This window comes from Alligator sinensis, unplaced genomic scaffold, assembly GCF_000455745.1.
Source record: "Alligator sinensis unplaced genomic scaffold, ASM45574v1 scaffold121_1, whole genome shotgun sequence".
Lineage (NCBI taxonomy): Eukaryota > Metazoa > Chordata > Crocodylia > Alligatoridae > Alligator > Alligator sinensis.
Genome location: NW_005841910.1, coordinates 3,069,926 through 3,078,140, shown reverse-complemented (window position 1 = coordinate 3,078,140; position 8,215 = coordinate 3,069,926). Strand labels below are relative to the sequence as shown.

General features: G+C 41.3%; 1 protein-coding gene across 14 annotated transcripts in view; it reads right to left on the bottom strand.

Moving 5' to 3' along the window:
• FOXP1 (forkhead box P1) overlaps positions 1–8,215 on the bottom strand; it is a 421,654-nt gene that overhangs the window by 261,703 nt on the left and 151,736 nt on the right. The window lies entirely within an intron of this gene.

The window sequence follows — 8,215 nt, the reverse complement described above, 5'->3', positions numbered from 1 at the left end:
GCTTTTTAACCCCGAAAACCGCCCTGGAAAAAAAAAAAAAAAAAAAAACAACAAAAAAAAAAAAAAAAAAAAAAAAATATCAATCCATCATTTCTCGTGGCCACTTTGGCTCATCCACAATCACCGCCAACACAGAAACGGACCGAACGCCACCTATAACATTCATCTGTCAGTCACTTACGAGGGCAATTCATTTTAAATCTGACCCATTTCTTCTCAAAGTGGGCTGAAAATGAACAGCAGCACGCTCCCTTGAGTGAGCATATCAAATCTGAATCCCTACTATGTGTGCTGCCCCTGTGTTTAGTTTTGCACATAAAAGACATTTCACATACAAGCTATGTTGTAATTCTTACAAACCAGCTATTTAATACACTCCTTTTTACAAGTTATTTGGGGGGGAAATTAAGACCTTTCTGAAGTTTTCTTTCAAAACGTTCTTTCCAAAATAACCTCCCCGAAATGTTTCCCCAAAGTATATTTACTTCCAAAAACAACTAAAAATCAGAGACCACGTTTCCCACCAACCATCCCTGGGCATTTATTATTACAATTAAATATACATAATTAAATACAACAATTTATTCCTGTTTCTAAAGAAAATAAATTATGTTGCAGTCTCATTCATCCTTCTATCCCCAGACCAGAACTAAGAAGCAAAATTTTAAAGCAATTGGAATTCTCTAGTGTCCTTTCTTAACTTAAGGAGTCAAATCACATTGACCTCTTATTGTAAGTCCCAGCTACATGTTGGTTTTGGTAATTTAATTATTTTTTAATAACTTGCAGTATTAAATGATTGCTATTGAAACATAAATAAGATTATGCTCCTGTGTCTTCTCTCTTACTGCTGCAGACTACAGTGTGGCATATACTGAACTATGCTCTGTTGCATACCTACATTTCATTGTGAAAGATCAACTGCACACACAAAAAAAGAGAATTTGGACTTTAAAAAGATGCAAGATATACGCGCTGGAATCAGCACAGGTGATTCGGCAAGATGCTGCCTACCACTACCAGTTCCAGCAAGTTGTCAGCCTGTATAGTTGGACTAATCTATTTTATTGTGCTCCTGGAGCATGGAGGAGGAGACAGGGTTTACTTTCCCCTGGATAAACTCACAGAGTTAAAAGGGGAGGGAAAAAAAAAAAAACCCATCACCAAAAGCTAGTAAAGCCTAACAGGATAAAAATCCTCTATGAAGGGAGCCCAGAAGAAATTTTAGAGCCCCTATATTGTTCACTATTTTTGCATTGAAATGACCTTCCAAATAAGGTGTTAGATAATACGGTTCACATAGATGATAGTGATCTAACCTTGATGCAAATAAACCATAGAACAAAATTTAATCAGTATATCACTGTGTAAAAGCCTTTGTCCATCCCAATGGAGCTTCTAATGACTGTTTTGGCAGTTCTGGCTGGTAGTTATGCCTCCCTGCTCATATATATCTCATACTGGTTGAGCAAGCTAATGGAACTGCTGTTAGTGGAATCCAATATTAATGCTCTGTATCGTGCAAAACTGGATGCAACTGAATATATTATACAATTATAGGTAGTATCTAATTCCATAGGTATTAGATACTGGATGCTAAATTAATATTTTAATAGGGAAAGTGAAACAAATACTACATTTCAGGTAAGATATCTGTGAATTGTGGATCTGCCAGTCTTCCTGCTGTAAGGCTAGTCTATGTTGAAGCAAACCGAGCAGACATCGGACTCGGACAAAAATTGGTAGCCAAGCTTTGGATGCTGAGTGACACATACTAATGCACAGAGTCAAAGATGTCATCTTCATGCAAGCTCCACTAGCTGTAAGCTTGAGAGAAAATGAAACAAAAAAAGAAAAAAAAAAGAGGTGGGGGGGGGGGGGAAAGAGGGGGGGGGGGGGGGTGAAAGAGTGGAGTGAGACCTCCAGAAAATAAACAGGGTGTACAGTTTCAAAGGCTACAGACACAGACATTTCATTGTTCAAGCCAATTATCAGTGGAAAATAATAACAACAGATGGATTCAGAGTCACTGACTTTTCATATGCACTTCATCTCTGCACAACAGATGATGAAATGCGAGAGCTATCTCGGAAAGGCAAAACATCTTTCAGTAAAAGAACTCTATACTCCAGATGGGGACCTTCTAAGGCAGCTGATTATCTTCTTATAATGTTGTAAGATAGACTTACTAAAACATTTCAAGAACTGATCAGATAGGATGAGTACAATGGCATCATTATTAGAAGTAGTCGCTTCAGACTTGTGACTAAACCAGTTAAGAGATTTCACTAAGGTTAAACCCGGAGGTTTCCTGTTTTCACATCCAGCACTCCTGGTCCCAAATAAAGGGCCTGATCCCATTATTCACAAGCTGGGGAGAAATACGGTGCGACTTTGGTCTGTACCAGAAGTAGCACAAGGGTTGGGCGCTTTCCCTGGGACAGCAAAAGGGTAGAAGTCTCTCCTAACAAACACAGGCATTGCTTACCCACAAGGTGGGCTCGCACACGCGTGGTCCTCGCTGCTTTGCCCGAAGAAAGAGAATTAAGCAAATATACAGCTATTTTGATAGTTTTCAGAAGAAAGGAGCAGAATCATACCTACCTTCTACGTCGATATGGGCCAGATGTACAAGCTCACCAAATCAATGGGGTGACACTAGCATGCAATAGGTGTAAGGGGCCTGGACCTTTCAAATCGTACTTACACACCTCTTACAACAACTTTTTATGGGAAATAAAGCATAATTTGCTTTCAAAGGGAAATAACAAATGTGTGTAAATTTTGGTGGTTCTGGTGATAAGCAGTTCCATCAAACGTCACATAAACATCCAGTTAAGAGCCACCTACCCACCACAATCTTCTCCCACTCAACCTTAATACCACAAACTATGTGTTTTTGATAACATGAATCAGGTGTACCACAATCTCAAAACCTAAAGTAAGTAATGGAAAAATTAGCTCATTAATCTTTAAGGCAACATTTCTTTATTGGAAGAATACAATCTAACTAGCACATTTAAAATAACTAGTTGCCATTTCTACAGTTTATTCTCCAAAACACTGCCAGGATTTTTTTGTTTTTAATTACTTACTTTGTAAATTAATATCCTGGAAGGGGGGGGGATACGCGTGTAGCGGGAGGGGGGGTGGGGGGGATCTGAAGCTGTGCCTATTGCAAGCTTGTTTAACAAGTATAACAGTATTTTATAAAGTACAGTTCTGTTGACTTCACCAATGTACAATAATGGAAAGAGGGGCTGGGGCTAAAAAGAGCGGTATTTCCCCCTCTTTCCAACACTGTTCATCAAAAGTAAATTCAGAGGGGGACACGCAAGCACAGAGAAAATTTTGCCCAGGGCAAATTTCTGCAACTGCTTTAAGAAGCAAACAAGAACACAAAAGATGTGTAATACAACCATCTGGCTCTACTCATGCTGTATCAATAATCCCCAAAATTTATCCCCACCCCCTTAATCAACCCACACTGATGCCACAAAACCAAATGGCATCACTTATGCTTCCTGCCCATCACATTTTAAAATTGTGTTTAATATGCATACAGTACTTATTTGCATGTTAATCAATTTCTTGAAGAAAAAAATATTTTTGCTTCTTGAATTATTAGTTCTGCTTTTTTTCTACCTATTCACATAGGGAACTGTAAAACCACCAAGAAAGTCCTTGTGGTAAAGATACTCTCATATCGACACTCTGTGTCAGGTATCAGGATAACTGGTCAAAATTTCAATCTCTTCGTTTCTCTAGTTTGGTGTCAGTGTGAAAATAGCAGAACATGAATAATGATGTGCCAGCAAAATTATGTGCTTAAGGAACATGGCTAAATTATCAATTTTGGATCTGATGCTGTATTGATGGAATATGATAGAAGAAATATGAATGAAAAAGTAAATGCTCTTTACATTTTTTTCCACCTAGGATATCATAAATTTGCACCAATTATTTGAAACTGCCCACAATCAAGGAATCAGCCTGCTGTTTGCCATTGCAAAAAAAAAAAAAAAAATCAATATTTTCCCATAGAGGTGTGAGGCTTTAAAACTGGAATGTCAAAGCATAAATATTTCCTTCTCCTGTGGGGACTAAATGGCCATTTTACTTTATTTACTGGACAGGGGGCATCCCAGAACGCAGCTCTGGGACCAGTGTGCAACACTGGGCCAAATTTTCTTTCTATGGCAGAAGCAGCCAAAATTGCCTATGGAAAGAAAAATGAGTAGCACGGCAAACTCCTAGGGGATTCTTCTTCTCTAACTTCTCCCCACATACTAGGCTGCTCACTGCCCTGCACATCGGAGCTAGGCACCAGCACATGGTATCTTTAGCTGGTGATATTCATGCTACTTATTAAGACCCCTGGAGCATATCATAAGCTAGGGGGACACAACATGTTCTGGCAACATCTATCCCATATTCATAGTGTCACTTGCAAAAATCGACTCCTATTAGCCAGTCACATCTCCCCAATCTCATGAAGTAGCAATCCTTTGGGGCACGCCATAATATGCCTTGCTATTACCCAGCTATGTTAAGCCCTACTGACTCGGTTTCAACTCTTGATTTTTGCTACCGTGAAATTACCAAGACATGCTCCTTGGCGTTCAAAGGATCTTCACCCTGAATAACAGCAATGCACTTGTCCCAGAAGCAGGTCTGATTCTTAGTAGGGCTGAGTATCTCCTGGGAAATGCCAAACACCCTCAACTTTAGAAGGCATTTAACACCTGGCAAGAGGAACCCAGGAGCTCGTTTGCTCAGGCCCGTTGCGAAGGACATGCAGAACAAGGTAGAACCAGTACGCAACATCCTTTACAAGCACTTCTGCTATTCAGCATCGCTATTACCATCTATTATTTGTACCAGCCTAATGCTTCGGAGCCTCGGAGAGAAGGCAAGACCCCAGCATGGGAAGCACGGTACAAAGCGACACACCACGTGGATAGACAGCCGGGGCTTCTAGGCACAAGAAGGTGGCTAGACAGACAGAGAGAAGTAGGAGTCAATGAGGCAAATCTGGTCAGCATGATCAGCAGTCTCGTCACCAGCTTAACCACCATCATGCTTCTGGTTGCCACCACGGCAAAGGAGTGCTTCGAGGAGGGTTTTGAAAGAGGATAACAAGTTTGACTGTTGATGTTTACGGGGAGCTCCTCCCAACCACAGCATCATTCGCACTGCTTATGCGGGCAGCCTTATCCGAAAAGGTTGGCCTCGGGCCCTACGTGTTTAACTGAAAGAACAGCTCGCTATTGTTTGGGGTTAACTGTGATCTTGAGGGAAAATCACCGGTGTAACCATAATGATTCATACCGTGAAAGCTTGACATCAAAATGGTATCAAAAACAATACTTCAAAGCCTGTCTATCTCAGGAATTTCAGAGCGCCGATCACCACGGTATCGAGGTGCTGACTCAAAGTTCTTATTCTTAATTGACTGTCTTTCTATAACAACATACCCCAGCCCAAGTCTGTTTGGTGTTAAAAACTCTGCTGTAACCAAATAAAATGTGCATTGCGTAGAGAAATAAGAAACAGCGTGACTACACCCCTGCTCTGCCTCCGCTCGGGCCTTACCCAAGCAAAACGCCTTCTGCAGCCAAGGCCACGTCGAACCCTCTAGCAAATGACTCCCTCACCAGAAGTTTAGATCTGCCGGGAGTGAGGACTGGCTGCTACCAGCCGAGAGCACCTCTTGAAGACCCGGCCACAGGGAGATGCCTTCTTGGTTCATCTTGTAGAGCTGGTGCCAGGTGGACCACGGGAGGTCCCTGGTTTGAACAGCAAATGCAGTTATCTCAAGAACACACACAGTGAATCCAGCCACTGGATAGGGGCTTGCACTAAGTGCTTCAGTCTGCTCCAGTGTCTGGCCACCGACTGGCGGGCACAAACACATGGCTCCTTACCAGGCAGAGGTTAGCCCAGCTGGAGCCAGATGACAAGCTATTAAAGATATTCTTCTAGTGGTAGCGTCTGGCTCTTTGGCATGCTCCACATGTGGTTGTTTTAAAGCTGTGTCTTGGTTAGATTGATGCTTGGACTCTTTTTCCTTCTATAACAGGTAAAGTTATAGCTTTTCAACTGCCAAGGCTTGTCCGCTGCCAAGGCCAAGGCCGGTGCCTTACTTCAGTGGAGGATACCACTGACACGTGGGCAGCTGAATTTCCTGTCCTGCTTTAGGAGTAAGTTGAGGTGCAGTACAAACCCTGAACGCTTGTGGCCTTTGCTGGGAGGTGAATGGAGGTAACTGTTTTCTTTGGGAAGACGTGTATTTGTATTGGTGCTGCCCGTACCTACATCCAGGCACCAAGCTGGGATCACAAACACTTTGTTCATTTTTTAAGTTTTCAGTTTTGCTTTTAACATTTCACCTTCTCGATCGTACGCTTTCTTTGTAGGAATCATTCTGGCATCCCACAAACACAGGGCTCAGAAACCTCACGTACACCTGGGCTACAGAAAAGAGGCTTATATTTTCCAAACAGAAATAAACCCTTTTTTATGCATGAACCAGGTTTGCAAAGCCATTCACCACATCCTATGCAAGCCTCTGCAATGGTTTAGGAAAGAGGTGGTGCTGCATGGCTGCAGACACGCCACCGTTGGGTTGAGAGGCCAGCCACATCTGAGGAATACTTCTAAAGCAGGATTACGTTCTGTGGGGCTCTCCTACGCTCGGCTACCCCACTATAAATTTCGAGCAACCTCTATTTTACTTGCACCGGTGTGGCACAGGAGAATTCGCTCCCGTCTTTTTTCTCTTCCCAAGAAAAACTAAAGGCGCGATGCAAATGAAGTGCGAGCTAGAAGCTGCCCAGGCCAAAATATGATAATAATGCATTCAAAAGTTTGATTTAGAGGAATACAGGTCTAGTGCAAACACCAGAACCTCTTAAAGAACGCTTCAAGATCAAGTCCTGCGCATTTCTGGAAACCACCAAAATGTCATGAAGTTTTGCTTAAACATAACACTTGTATTTATAACGCGTTCTCGATTATCCAGGTAGTTTAGACCACACACTGGGAAAATGTGCATCCCACAATGTACGAATGAAGACTCCTCTTCCACCCTCCATCCATGGGCTGACCTTCCACTGGCGCACACGCAAGTTTTATATACGTGTGGACCTAAGAATTTCTTCTTCTTTTTAAAATTTTTTTTTAATTGGTAGAAAAATAAAATCCCACCAGTAATCTATTTTCGTTGCCCTTGCTGCCCTTCTTCCTCTCCCACTTATTTCACAACGGAACATTTTAAACCACTAGAAATCTTTGTGGTGAGGATGATGTCATACAAGACACAAGATCAGGTGTGAGGTATGGTATGAATAAATACTTATCCACAACCACACTTAATTTTCAATGGTTGGGCATCAAGGGACAAAGACGTTTTTATGCAGAAATATTAACCGAGAGTTTAATTTTAAATGGTCTGAAAAAAAAATTAACAGCATATCGTGCAGGCCTAAAAACACCACCAAAAAAACAAAAAAAAACCCAACAAAAACTTCTTTTTCTCCTTGCAAGAAAGCAATTCTGAGTTTTAAAAGTTACGTCGCTTTACATTAATAAATACAGGGTGCTTGATTATTTCTTCTTGTAAGTCACTGATACCAGCAGGATAATTGTACTTTATGCACTGGTAATAAAAGCCCTCCCTTGAAAATAAACATATATTTTACAGTAATCAAGCAGGAACTAATTTTGGTACTTTCTCAAGAAGAGCCATTTACTTTGGCACTGAATTGCAACGTGTCGTAGAGAATAAGAATACAGTGTACGCTCTAACCTAACACAAGAAAAATTAGACTTGAGAACTAACACGCAGTGAAAGACAAATTTAAAGCAGCCTGCTTGTGTTCTGACATAAGAATATAAAAAGGACATGAGCAAGAAAAGATTAGTTTACATACTTTTCAATCACAGCTGCCGCTCAGTAACCACAATACCTTTAAAATGACATTCTAAGGAAACAGATCCAGTGTGGCTGCAGCAATGGCTGGACGTAGCTCACGTGAAATTCAAAGGGTATTTTTGTTATTTACACACTTCGCCTCGCTCTGAGCCCCCGAACAATTACAACAAAAAGATTTTTAGCATGATTAATTTAGAAATAATCTGGTGATAAATAGAGTGCGCTGCAAGGGAGCCGAGGGAGCAAATTTTTTGTCACCGGCCTTAGATGTCAAAACAG